Source organism: Oxyura jamaicensis, chromosome 1 (assembly GCF_011077185.1).
Source record: "Oxyura jamaicensis isolate SHBP4307 breed ruddy duck chromosome 1, BPBGC_Ojam_1.0, whole genome shotgun sequence".
NCBI lineage: Eukaryota > Metazoa > Chordata > Aves > Anseriformes > Anatidae > Oxyura > Oxyura jamaicensis.
The window spans coordinates 90,992,356-91,006,340 of NC_048893.1; positions in this window are offsets into that span (position 1 = coordinate 90,992,356).

The window sequence follows — 13,985 nt, forward strand, 5'->3', positions numbered from 1 at the left end:
TAGCATGCCAGACCAGACCCTTCTCCTGCTATGTCTGCTACAGAATTTCATCCAGTAGTTCAGTGCAGCTATGTCACCTGTTCAGCAGCCCAGCATTCAAAGCATCTGATCCATTAGTTGTTATGTACAGCTGGGATCTCCATTGTTCTTATGTCTCAAGTAATAAATAAAAAAAATAAAGTTTCCAGAGAAAAATGTTCATTTTCCAGAAAAAACAAAAAGATGGGTATTATTTTCTAAGGTCTACTTCAAATAAAAATGTAGAAATAATGATCAAAGTTTCAGCTCCTAATCCTACTAGGACAAACTGCCTATGGAAAAAAAAATACATGCTCCCTGGACATGCTGAAAGTAGAGGAGGAGGGGAGGTGCTCTATTTCTCTCTCCAAATCTTGCCTCTTTCGGATAGCTGGGCCATCATAATTGGAATACTACCCTATGCTGATTCAGGCCAAGACAACAAGAAGAGGAACTGCAGGAAATGATGTAGAACTTCAAATTATTTGTAAAATTAAGGTTGTGAAGAAAAAAAGAAAATCACTCCTGTTGTGTAAGAGGAACAGTAAGAAAAAAAGAGGGTCGTGGATCATGTGTTAGACAGTAAAGACACCAAAAAAAACCTCACCGCAAAGGTGAAGGACAAAAAAAGTCTGTGTAGGTTCTTCTTAAAATATAGTAGATGTGGCTGATTTATTTTGTAACAGGCTAACTCATTTGTTATAGCTTTTGATCCCACATGGTACTTTACACTGTACATTAGCAATGGCCACTCCTAAATGACATCTTAAGATCTTTATGAAACTACCACTCAGCAGTAGCTTCGTATACTTACCATTTACACCACAGATGGCACCAAACAGCTGCATCAATTCAGTCATTGTATTTAGAAGGTATTTCAAAGTGACTGATACCTCCAAAACACAGAAATTTCATAACCTGTGAACCTGTGAGATATTTTCTTGTATTTAGTCACCACAAAAATGTTAGGACAATTAGTTGAAATAATCAAATCTCTATTTTTTTTTATTTTTTTTTATTTTTTTCAAAATTAGGAAAAAAGAATTACCCTTGAACTTTCTCCTTCTTTGACAAATATTAAATGAAATGATTGTAATTCTAATCCTCCATGCAATTAACCTTACAAAGTAAAGGATGAGAAAGATGCTAACAAGTTCTTGTAACTTGTAATTGTAACTTTTGTAATTTGTAATTGTAACAAGTTTTTGTTCGGGGGGGAAATTAAAGCTCTAGAAATAACTTGGTAACAGCTAGTTTTCATTTTATTTCCAAGACTTGGTATGAATAGTTCTGAAATATATGTCGTAAATACTATTTCTGCAGGGATCTTTTCAAGGGCAATCTCTGAAAAAGGTAGCAGAAGAGGCCAAACACCCAGCTAACAACCTACACAAGTCAGCTATAAACACGAAGTAGAATGCCTTAATTATTTTGTTATCACAGTCTTGCAGCCTTAAGAACTGGATTCACATCCATTCTTTGCCACACGTTTATTGAATGACTATCAGAAAGAAATCAAATGAATGACTAAAGATTAGCTGTTCCCTCTTTCTTCTTTTTCAAATTCATTCTTTCAGCTCCACTTTTTTTTCCACATTTGTCAGCCTGTGTTGTTGCTTACCCTGCCAAGTGTACGAGGCTTGCTGTAGTGAATCAGCTTTACACCCTGTAATGAGTAAAAACAAGTCATGAGTCATTTATCTAGGAAAGTTGTTTGGGGTTGCACTAGAAATTGGTTATTCAGGCCCTGCGGATGGCTTCTCCTCACCACCACCCATCCTGGACAGCGGGGAGCAGATGAAATGGGAGGCTCTGGTAGGATCTGCATCTCATGATGGTACACCAGGTCCCAACAGGGAAGGCTGCCAGTCAGGTGTCTTACTGTTCAGATGTTTACAACTAACACACAACTAACTCATCCTTCTGTAACAAAGTAAACTTCAAAAACACAGGTGGTGATTTCTGAATGAAGACCACACTTCATAGCCATCCTTTGTAAAGAGGAGACATTTTTCTATTTTCTCAAAGGTGCTTTTATACTTTTATTATTCAAAACAACATAAACTGTTGATTTAGAAACATCACTCACTTAAACATCCAAGTTTTAAATGTAATCATATTGAGGAGATACTTAAGTCAAAGCTTTACAGAAGGACATCTGATGCCCCTATTTTAACATGCTCAGATTAAATTTGCAGTACTAATGCTGATGTGTTTATGATAATTCAAGGATAAACAAAGCCAACAGAAAAGGGAACAATCATTTTCTACCCAGATTTGCCTAGCATATTTACATGCTGAGGAACTTGCCTGTTTTTCCCAACTAGATCAGATAAAAACTACATCCAGATGAAACACAAATATGAACGAAAACTGCAGCATTTTTTCTGAAAACTTTTGAGACAGTATCAGGTAGAATGATTAAAAAAATAAATTTCTGGAATATTTCTTATAGATAACCAGAAAAACAAGAATTCAGGAGGTTCACCTGCATTACCAGCAACAGCTGCAATCTAAACAGTGAGTTAGATAACCTATTAGCTTTTCACTACTCACATTAATATAACTCTATCTAGATTTTGGAACTTGTCATTAAGTGAATTGCTGGAGAATTGGTTGTGAGCCTATGATTTCAAAGCAAACCCTTGGACTGCAGTCTGTCATCAGTGTCTAATCAACTTGGAGCCTCATGTCCATTTAGAAAGCCTCCCAGAACAAATGAAATCATTTGCTTCCTCCAAAATACAAACAGGCCATTCATTTACTGAATTGTGCCTATAAGGCAATCACTAGATAATACCCTAAATTGCACAATCTGCTGTTTCAAAAACATACAGTATTTTTCTTCGTATTCCTCTCATTCATGATAATTCAGAAGAAAGCAGTTATCAGAACTCAAGTGTGCATTAACAACTGTTCAGCTCGGTAGGAACCGTACACGTGTTCCCCCTGCTTAACACACTCTCCAGCTCACACAAACGTATCTCTTCCTGCTCTAGTTGATGGCAGAAGCCAGAGATGGATTGCAGAGACAAATAGCCAAACTCGGATGGCCTAATTCACTCTTTACCCATGTAAAACTATAAAGATTAATATTTATTTACAAATCAGCTGATATTTAAATCACATTTGGTACAATTTTGTGGCTATTTCAGGAGGATGAGCGTATTGATCTTCACTATTATGAGGATGCGAGTACAGTTTTCCCTTTTCTAACATAAGGAGAAAAACAGTAAAGGCAAGTGGCTATTCATAAATGGGATAGCTGACTGGTCATGTCAGAAACTAGACTCCAATTTTCTGTCCCATCACAAAATGCTAATATTGCTATCAAACATGCTCTAAGAATGCTGTTTTCTACTACAGAGACAGCAGATGTCTACTGTAGGTAAAGTGGCACTCTTCTTCCAAGGAAATTCCTCAAATAAGATGTCTTTCAAAGACTTAAGTATAAAGAACTGACTTACAAGAATACCTGACAAACTTCTTTTGGAAACAGTTCATTTTCAACCTGCATCAAGCTTAAAGATACCAAGACACAGACTTTGCATTTATCCTCTTGGCAGCAACATGAAAGAACCAAGACATCAAGTGTACCTTTTTGATACCTTTTTGATTACAAGGCTATTTGATTACTCCTAGAAAGGGCAAATATTGTCTTAAAAAAAAAAAGAAAATAAAAAGAAAACAGGCAATCAAGATGGCTAAGGACCCCCCAGCACAATAGTGCGTAGCTACTTCTCCTGAGAAGAATGAGCTGTGCACTAGTGTATTGTTGTAGCAGGGCACTTTAATACTATCCAACTTGCAAAACACAATGACCAAATTATGCAAATTTCTACCATATAGTCTCCAAACCAATGAAAGTTACCACCATGACAGTCATTTGTAAGAAACAGCTTTTAGGAAACTGTGTGAGATCATGTAGAAAAATATAATATGCAGCAATATGAGCTTATGTGGAATATTTTCTCATGAGAAGATGGCATTGATACAAATTTTCTTAAAATACTGGATTTAGAGGATAAATAGCCTTGTCCTGATAACTGGACTTCATGGGTTATTCTTTACCTGGCTCAAGCACAATGCTGGGAATTGAGGTGCCAGTCACACTTCAATAATGAATACCACACATTAATTTATGTTTAAATCATGGTTTAATTAATGTTTTAGATATTTTAGGAAAATGAATGACTATTCCTTGCAAGCCTCTTCCCTCATTATCTTCCAAACAAAAGGTCATATTTACCTTTGCCAATATTGTTTTTGACCAGCTAACTGCATTGTTGTAGGTTAGCTTTCCATGGCAGCAACTATATGGCACAAGGGAGTTTGACAATTCAGAGCAAAAAGCAGTATCTAGTGCTCTTTTAATTTCTCAATGCCTGTGACTTAAGCTAAAGCTTGTCTTGAGTGACTATCTTTGAGAGCATAAGAGATCCAGACTTGATTTTTACAAATGTGGTATTTAAAGGAAAAATCAGTTTTCATGACATTAGCTAGATGGTGATTTTCTGGTCTAGATTTTCACCTTCTTCTGCTGGAAGCTCCCAACATGCACTGATAAAGCTAAAGGACAGTGCAGCAAGGGCTGTACTAACCAGCTAACAAAACATGAATTCCAGAGAGAAGGCAATACAGGGAGAGTCCTGTGAACTTAAACACTTTAGGCATAATCTAAGAAACACCTTAAATAACAAAAGATGGGAAAAGAATTTTAGGAGGGATATTTAGCAGGGAAATTAATTTGGCTTGCAAAATGTGACTAACATCCTAGTTTTATAGAACTAACAAAAGCTATCAGAAATGTTCCTTGAAATGAGTTTTAATATTAATATTATTTTTTTCCTAATCACTGAATTAGGAGTTACTACTGTGCTTTGGATCTCTGGCTGCTTCCAGACATGTGGTGGTGCTACTGCTTAAAGCAAGCCAGATAGGTTTTTCTAAAGATCAATTTCACATTTTACTCTTCTAAAAAATGCAAAGTCATCATAGAAACAACAGAAAACAATCCTCCCCTACCTCATATTACCTTTTTCTTCTCATAAAATAATGTACAAATGTTCTTTATTGATTAAGGCATATTTTAGTTGTATAATAAATGGCTCTATATGTATGGTATTCCATTAATTTCAAGAAAATTCCCTTTAACCATGCAGATTAGCACTTATGTAACTACCTTACCAAAGGTCACCATGTCTATTGTCCAGAAAGCACAGCAGATTTTTTTTTCTGATTTTTTTAAATTATTATTTTCTTTTTTCTTTGTAGGTCACCACTACCCACAGGAAAGGAAATATAAATATATATACATATATATATATATGTAGCAAATTAATATTCAGTATTTGGCTTAAAAGTTTTCCTTCACCCGCGCAGTAGAGAACTGATAAAATATGCTATTCAAACCCTAGCTTTTTGTCATTTACTGCAGTTGTGTTCTACATATGGACATATTTAATTTTGTTCCAAGCCGCACAGAGAGGAAACACATCATGGCATCCCTTTCAAACCTGATGAGAGCTATGCAAATGCTGGCCTCCATTCAAGGCTGCATCTGATGCTCCTGGCAGCAAGTGAAGTAAATAACACACATAGAGGAAGTAGGGAGGAGCACAAGTGAAGAAGACTTCTGGAACACCACAGCATTATGAAAAGATCTATTTAAAAACATATCCTATAGAATAATAATAATAAGCTGGATTTTTATTGTTGGAAACTGGTGGTGGTAGGGGAATTAGACCAAGTAAACTCCAGTTCCTAGCAAGATCGATGTCCAGAACAAGTCTGAGGAGAGTCAGCTCTCTGCAGCAGATAGCCCTTCCCTATCAGTGACAGAAAATAGAAAGGTCAATTGAAAACAGCTCACCTGACTAAAATAAAAACCCTTTTCTGCAAGGAAGCTAAACTCATAGTATGCGAACACGCTTACTGGTGTTGGTAATGCCTAGCAATATGTTTATGCATCCAAATGAAAAACGCAGTTTTGCATGCCTTCTGTTTGAAGCATAAAAACAATAGATGGTCATGGGGAGGGAAGAAAAAAAAAAGCCTCTTAAAAGGTGAGATCCATTTGACTGTGGGATAGTTTTCAAAGAGAAATGAAAATGTCATCACCTGACATTTCCAAAACTGTGCTTTCAACTCCCAAGACAGCGTGCAGGCAGGAGCATTAAAGGGAAGAGCTGGTCACAGACCAGTACACTCTCCATACGTTTCCTGGGGGCAATTAGCGTCACTTCCTCTACCACGGGGCTCACTGTGCTTACCAGTGAGTATGTCAAATCTGGTTGCTTGTGAGCCTCTGAAAACAAACACTACAGAATTACTGACAGAACCTTTAGGTTGAAAAATGAATCCTTCTAACTCACACCATCTCAAAAATAATACAAAATAAATAAATAAAATCAATCAAACAGTCGTTTGAAGCAGAGGACTGCCTGCTTCCTTGTGACATCCCCAGGGAAGAGAAACAGAACTTACACAACAAGAAACCTGACTGAAGCCTGTTTTGGGGCTGCTTTAATCTATTTTTTTTTCTCCCCCCTCCCTTCCTGGTGCATTGCATTGCTGGATTTGTGCCACAGGGGCAGAAGCCCTCCCCTTCCTGCAGACACATGGGTGAGCATGGCAGGGGTTACCCTAAGGAGTCTGGAAACAGAAACCCAACCCGGACATGCCCCAAGCCACCAGCATGCCAGGAACATGCCTCTTCCTAACTGCAGCCTTCAGAGCATCTGAGAGCCACAGCAGGCTGCTTGGAGGAGCAGTCAGCTAGCACTACTCCAACATAAACACATTGGTGTAAGGCCTCAAAGGTCACAGGCTTAAGATCCTCAGCAATCTACAGCACTATCTCAGATTATTTTTATTTAGAAACCGGTTTGTGAGTTGTGAACAGTATCTCCTCTGAGAAGCTGCTTAGAAGGCAACACTAAAAAACACATTAGAAGAGGCAGTCAGAGCTGAAGGCCTTTCACACATACCAGCAAATACAACCTCTTCCTCCCGTTTCGCCCTGTCTTCCAGGATGCAAACAGAGGGGTTAGAAAGGTTATTTCTTCCTTTCAAATCCAAGGCTTATCATAGGGTCTGTCTTGCTTGAGGAAGGGAGAAGCAGCAGCAGCAGGGACAGGTTTTGGAATCTGGACACAGTCCTGGGCAGCCTGGTGGCCCTGGCTGAGCAGAGGGCTTGGACCAGACAACCTCCCAAGGTTCCTTCCAGTGGCAGCCATTCTGCACTTCTCTCCAGGCATGCCATCTTGGTCCTGCCTTTAGTAAAAGGGTGACACCACTTACGCAAATAGGGTATGGCCAGCTTTGGCTGGGACAACTGCAGGAAGAAACAGTTTGAGCCCCAGTGTACACATCTCTACCTGGCCCACCAAATTACTCAGGGAAGCTGCACTGGACCCGCGTTATGGTGCTGTCAGCACTTGGTGGCCACCATCCTGGGTCTGCTTTTCCAGGACTACCCTGCTTCCGACTCTTGCAAGAGGGAAGGCATTCTTGAAGAGAAGTTTTGGTAAAAAAAAAAAAAAAAAAAAAAAAGACAACAAAAAGGCAAAAGGTTTTAATTTTTCCTTTAACAAATCATCTACAGGAGTAGAATAAAGCCTCCTTGTGGAAGAGAGATAATTTAGATTTCAAAGTCATTTGTATTTGTTTGTGGTAAGCTCAGCAATACTGACTGCCCCACAGCAAATGGGACTGACCAAGAGCAGTGAGCCCTGTGTGCCCTTCACAAGTTTTATAGAATTAAGCTGTCTTTCAGGCAATAGTTTTCTAGGCTTTTTTTTTTTTTTTCTTTCCTTAAAAAAAAAACAACAACTGTGTAGCAAGGTCTTAATGCAATATCTGTTTACTACAATTCTCCAAGAAGCATGATGTTCCTTGGATTTTATCCAAGCCATTTAGTTCACATACATATTGGAAAAAGCTGTCACGTCAGCAGCTAAGGTTGATATCAAGAGAGACAATACGAGGATTAAGAGGTGGAAAGCTTCAGAATGCAAGCTACTGAATATTTCACAAGAAATGAAGCTGAGAGTGCTACTGATGCAAGGGGAAGGTCAGAAAACTTAAATGCCTCAGGGACAGTTAAGAAATAATAGAACAGCCATTAGGCATTCCAGATGTTGATATACAGTTTTTAGTATCCTGGCTTTTGTACCAACTTGAGTGCTTCGCTGAGTGTACATCTGTGACATATGGCATTTATCAAGTGAATTTGCTGGGATGTGTCTACAGCACCAAAACCCAGGAATGATCTGACATTTGAGAGTGCCTCTAAGGCTGATATTTTGTCATTTAATTGCTCATTTTTATTAATACCTGATGTGGACAGAGTTCCACATCTCCAGCTACCAGGGTTTAGTGAGAGATATTAATTTCACAAAGACAGATTCCTTGTCACTGTTACCCCTTCCTTTCCGATCCTCTTATGGAATGGTTAAGTGGATCTTCTCCATTATATTTCATCACCATCGAGATCACATAGACAGGGGAAAAGGGGGCGGTGGAAGAATTTTACAGGGCATTACAAATCTTTGGCAGCAAAGGGACTGGGCAGAGACAAGCCCAGGTGTTTTCTGTATCCTTATCAATGACAAGAGGCAAGGCACAGCAGGAATCTCTTCTTAATTGCTTCATGCTACACTTCAATAATCTCACCTATAAATGTCAAGACACAGCTTGCCAATGGGCAATTCAAAGAACATTAGTGCCTTGCAAAGTCGAGAGGGACTTGAGCATTACATTACCCTTTAACTTGCAAGTATCTGAAATGACTCTTCCGTCTCTCCTGTATCCAGCCTACCAGGAAGGCATTAATAGGCGTGGACAATGTATTTTATATCTTTCTATTCTCAAGCTCCTGTAGCACACTGACGAATTAACACCTTATCAATATGCAGCTTCTGTTATACTGTTTTTTGGGCACATTTCACAAGAATCCCTCCTGTCCCCCATCCTGTTTAAGTAAAGATATTCTACTACAAACGTTGGAAAATGTTCACCATTTCCTTTTATCTTGAAGTAGTATTTCAGTCTTGCATCTAGGCATATTTTGAAAATGCTTGAATTATAAAGAATAACTTTCTAACCCTAATGACTTTCATAACATTTATTTTTGTCTTGGAAACGGTAGCTTGTTTTTTAATTAGAAAGAACATTTTTTTGAATTAAATTGGGAACTACTTAGGCTGTTTTTTCACTTACATAAAAACTATTACATTAAAAAAGTACCATTTCCCCATGTACAACTACTATACTACTGTAGCATTACATTATGAAGTAACTTCAGCTGGCAAATTGCCCACAGAGTGATTTCTCTTTTATTCCTGATAGTTATTATAAAGTTATTTAGTAGTATCCTAAAAGAAAGAAAGAAAAAAAAAACACACACACACAATATGCAATACTGTAAATCTGTGTGCAGAATAAAAGAGTGATGGTAAATACACAGTCAGCCACAACTGCTTCTCTGAGTGACTGCGGTAAAAAGACAAGCTAAATCAACATTAACTACCTACTAAAAGCTAAATCTTCTACAAAGTAGTTGAAATGGCTGGTAGGAATTTTTTAGTACAACAATTAATTGTAACAGATTACGCTAAAGAGAAAATGCCATCCTCTCCCCTCCTTCCCCCACAAAGTAACAAGCCAGTTCCAACATAAGCTTTTATGTTTAGAAGTGTTGGATCTAGACTATGATTCATTGTTTAACACGAGGTACCTACAATAAACAGGAACCTGAAAATCAAGACACGAGTCTCAGAGACTTCAACCGATGTCCCCACCATGCCAACTCAGGTTTAGGTAGCTTACCAGTTGTAGTGCTGTTAATTATTTCTTTCAAGCAATCAGATAAATTGTTATAACAGTTTGGCGTTTACTTTTCTAAGCTATGCTCTCCTATGAGATACAGTGAATGTCTCCAGTGTTTTCTAGAGATGGAGTAGCCCCAGACATCACTCACTGTTGAAGTAGTGAAAGGAACACCATAATGTAGGTTTGGTTCAGTAAAATGCTTTTTCCCATTCCCATTAACAAACACAACAATAACAACAAAGCAAAACAAAACATTCTAATCACACTGCTTCATTCGGATCATGTTTCATTTGCCATTTACTGTAACACTTTTGTAGAAAGTGGCTGAATTTTTCGAAGTTTTTATCAGCTAGCTGTGAGAGAAAGCTTGCTCACTTAGTCACTGCAGATCCTACAGAAATTAAAAATATTTTGTTCTTAAAAGCAAAATGTTTACTAGGCATTATCAAACATCTCAGCAGTTGCTCTGAGCAAGAAGTCATGAGTAGAGATGAAATAAATAAATGTGACTGTTTTTAAGAACTAGAAGCATTTAATAGCAATAAAACAAATAAGCACGTAGTGCTAATGAACATGAGCAATATCCTCAGTTTCAGGCATATGGAATCAGATGAAAGCAGCTTTGTCTGGTGATTCAACTATAACAAATACATAATTGTGAAAGATTCTGTTAAGGACTTGTAAACAGCAAAATGCTGATCAAGACATCTAACCCCTTTTCTGCATTACATTTTGATTTTTCTTCCATATTTTATTCTGTACATGCATATCCAGCATTTTAAGCATTAATGCACTTACCAGGGCCGTTTGCTACTGTAAAATAAGTACTTTTTTTTGGTATCTGCTACCATAATAATAATAATAAACAGTAATAACAATAATAATCATAAAGTTGTGATACTGTGATGGAATGATCTGTAAAAAGCTAGAGTTATACAGACATATTTTGTAATTAGTGAGATCAAACCTGGTTTCATACCTGTGAAACTATCTTCCTTGTGCATCTATCCCTGTTTTACCACTGTAGTGAGATTTAAAACCAGGCCTTATCTGCCAAGTGCACATAAGGATCAGTTCATCCCACGTTCAGCAACAGCAGGTGACAGGAGGATCGAAGCCAGATTAACAGATGGACTTCACAGAACAAGGATTTAACTTGACTGTGTTAAATACACCTGTGGCATAAGTCACAGCAATAGCAGTTAATTCCCACTGCAGCCCATAAGATCTCTAAAATGCTCCTCAGATTGCTTCAGTTATAGAATTTTTCATATTTCTCTTCAGGATGCTATCTTTGTTTTATGACAGGACTATGGGATTACAGGCTACGGTTCGATGCTCAGTCCTGTACGTCAAATCCAATTCTTTTGGCTTTATGCTATTCAGCTTTTAAAAAGAAGTAATAAAAATTGACTTTACCACTAGTTAAAACATTTGTTTGTTTATAGATGTTAGGAGTTGCTGCAGTATGTAAGTAGAAAGGAGATGACAGCACAAGATTCTTCCAGCAGCTTTACTGTTTTAGCTGAGAAACATGTTAGAGGAAACAGTCATCAAGTCCTGCTCTAGCTAGATCAGCCTGACTCTATAAACACTGCCTAAAATCCATGCAGGGCTGGCAGCAATATGGATTAATTTCTGGGAGAGAGGGGACTTAAAGAATTCTGCATTTCAAATTGCTTTAAGTTGCCCAAGTTGCACCCACCACAGTTCCTACATCACAACCAGCAGAAAGGCAAGCAAAAATTACAGAAGATTCTGGTTGTGGCCTTATACTACATCAAGAGGAACTCCCCCCCCCCCCCCCCCCCCGGGAGCCATGGTTGCTCTATCACAGATCAGGAGTGATAGATTAGAGAAGCCCCAAGAGCAATCAGCTAATATCTACACCACAGCAAGATCAGAGAGCAGCAACCTGTCTGAAATGCTGTGACAATTTCTGGCTGCCACCACGAAAACTGCAGGTATGCTACCGTAGGAAATTTTAAAGTAGAAATCTGAACTTTAAGAAGAAAAAAAAAAAGAAAAAAAAAAAAAAGAAAAAAAAAACACACACAAGACTGCATAATCTTATACACAATAGAAAGTAAGGTTTCAGAAGATAAAGTACTGACAGGCTCTTAGAGATTTTTTTAACATTGCTTCAGCTTCTTGTATTGTCTTATGTCAGCCTGCTTTGCCATTACACTGGGACAGCTGCATTCAGGTGAAGAGAGAAAGCCACTACCAGAGTTGTCAGCAGCACTGAACTGGCCACTCAGTTACCCCCTTGGACCTACACTTGAGTTCAGCAGCTGAAAAGCTAACAATCTAGATCCAAATGCTTGCAGCTCCTCTAACTTCCCTGTGCATCACAGACAACCACTATCCCATGAAAACAGGATAGTCAATAGGAACAAGATCAGGCATAACGTAAAGCATTACAAAGTTGCTGAAACTGTAGAAAAACACTATACACAACACTGTAAACACTCTGAGGACGTTAGAAGTGTAGTAATTACAATCTCAGCAAGAAGAGATGTATTTCTTAGACATTACAGTTGTATGAGGGTCAGGTTCACTTTGCAAATGAGGTGAAAACTCAAAGGAACGATTATCTAACTTTCCAGGCCACTTCCCTGAATTTCAGCATCTGTTCTTAAACTCTGTACTGATAAAAAGGAAGGAAACAACAGTTGCTGGTTACGCTGGTCACTCACCACATATTAAGAAAAAGCACAGGAGATTTGGGGCGATTGTTGATGCTTGTGAGGGTGAGACTTGGTAGCGGGACTTGGTGAGAACAGTTGGGTCACATGACTGAGGGAATAGACTCAAGTTGCGCCAGGGGAGGTTTACGTTGGAAATTAACAGAAATTTCTTCTGAGGAAGAGTAGTCAGGCATTGGAACGGGTTGCCCAGGGAGGTGGTGGCATCACTATCCCTGGGGTGTGTTCAAAGAAAGGTTGGACGTGGTGCTTAGGGACATGGTTTAGTGGGTGATGTTGGTGGCAGGGGGATGGTTGCACCAGATGATCTTGGATGTCTTTTCCAACCTTACTGTTTCTAGGATGTGAGCATATTCTGTATTGTAATTACCACATCGTGGGCACGGTCGTGGGCAGCCTGCTCTAGGTGGCCTTGCTGAGCAGGGGGAATGTCCGCATTCCTCCACAAAGTGCTGCACATACAGTCACAGACAGATTGTATGCTAACACGACCAATTTATTGGCCTCTGCATAGGCTGAAGCTCCTGGATGGAATGGAGTCTCTCCGAGGGTCTGGGTGGTCACTGCCCTCTGCTAACAGGTGTCTCTGTTGCGCTGCTGGAGAAACTGGTGGTGTGCAGCGGTGCCGTGCTGATGGTGAAGCCTTCGACGGCCTACTCCAGGCTCAGGAAGGAGTCCGAGTCTTCTATCTGCACCCCAAGTGTGAACTCGATGGAGAGGGTGCTCTCGGAGGCGCTGGACAGCTTGATCTTGCAGGAGCGGTGGGAGGGCAGCACCGTCAGGCGGCAGTGGCGTGACTGCGGCAGAAGCTCCCAGGCTGCTTTCACCAAGGCCTGGAACCAGCGGGTGGTTTTCTCCACATCCAGGTAGGAGCCGGTGCAGAGGGTGCGCAGCAGGCTGGGCTCCTGTCTTCTCAGCTCGTCCTCGGGGTGGTGGAGGAAGCACAGTATGTCCCCCACCAGCCGCTCCCTCGCACAGGTGCACTCCAGCTCCACGCGCAGGCCCGGGTTCCTCGCTGCCGTCTTCCCCTCAGCGCCCAGCTCCGGGTGGAAGCCGTGCCCGGGGGGAGGCCTCAGGGGCACGAGCAGGCGGTAGATGACATTGTCTTCCCGAGCACTCCAGCCTTCGTAGAGGCAGCCCACGCCGATGGCCGGCTGCAGCCGTGGGTTGAAGAGACAGTTGCAGGAGAGTCCTCGGCAGGCACCAAGAAGTTCCTCCACCAGCTCCTCCACCACCTTGCACTTGTCAGCCATGTACGGCGCCGGCCACTGGGTGCGATCAGCCCAAACTCTGCCAAGATCCCAGCTGTCAGAGTCACTGTCTTCGTCTGTGCCCTCGTTGTCCTCCTCCTTCCTTGAAGAGCTGCTTCGTTCGCTGCTGCTGCCCGTCTCACAGCTCCGTTTCCTCAGCCAGCGGCAGAGCCCA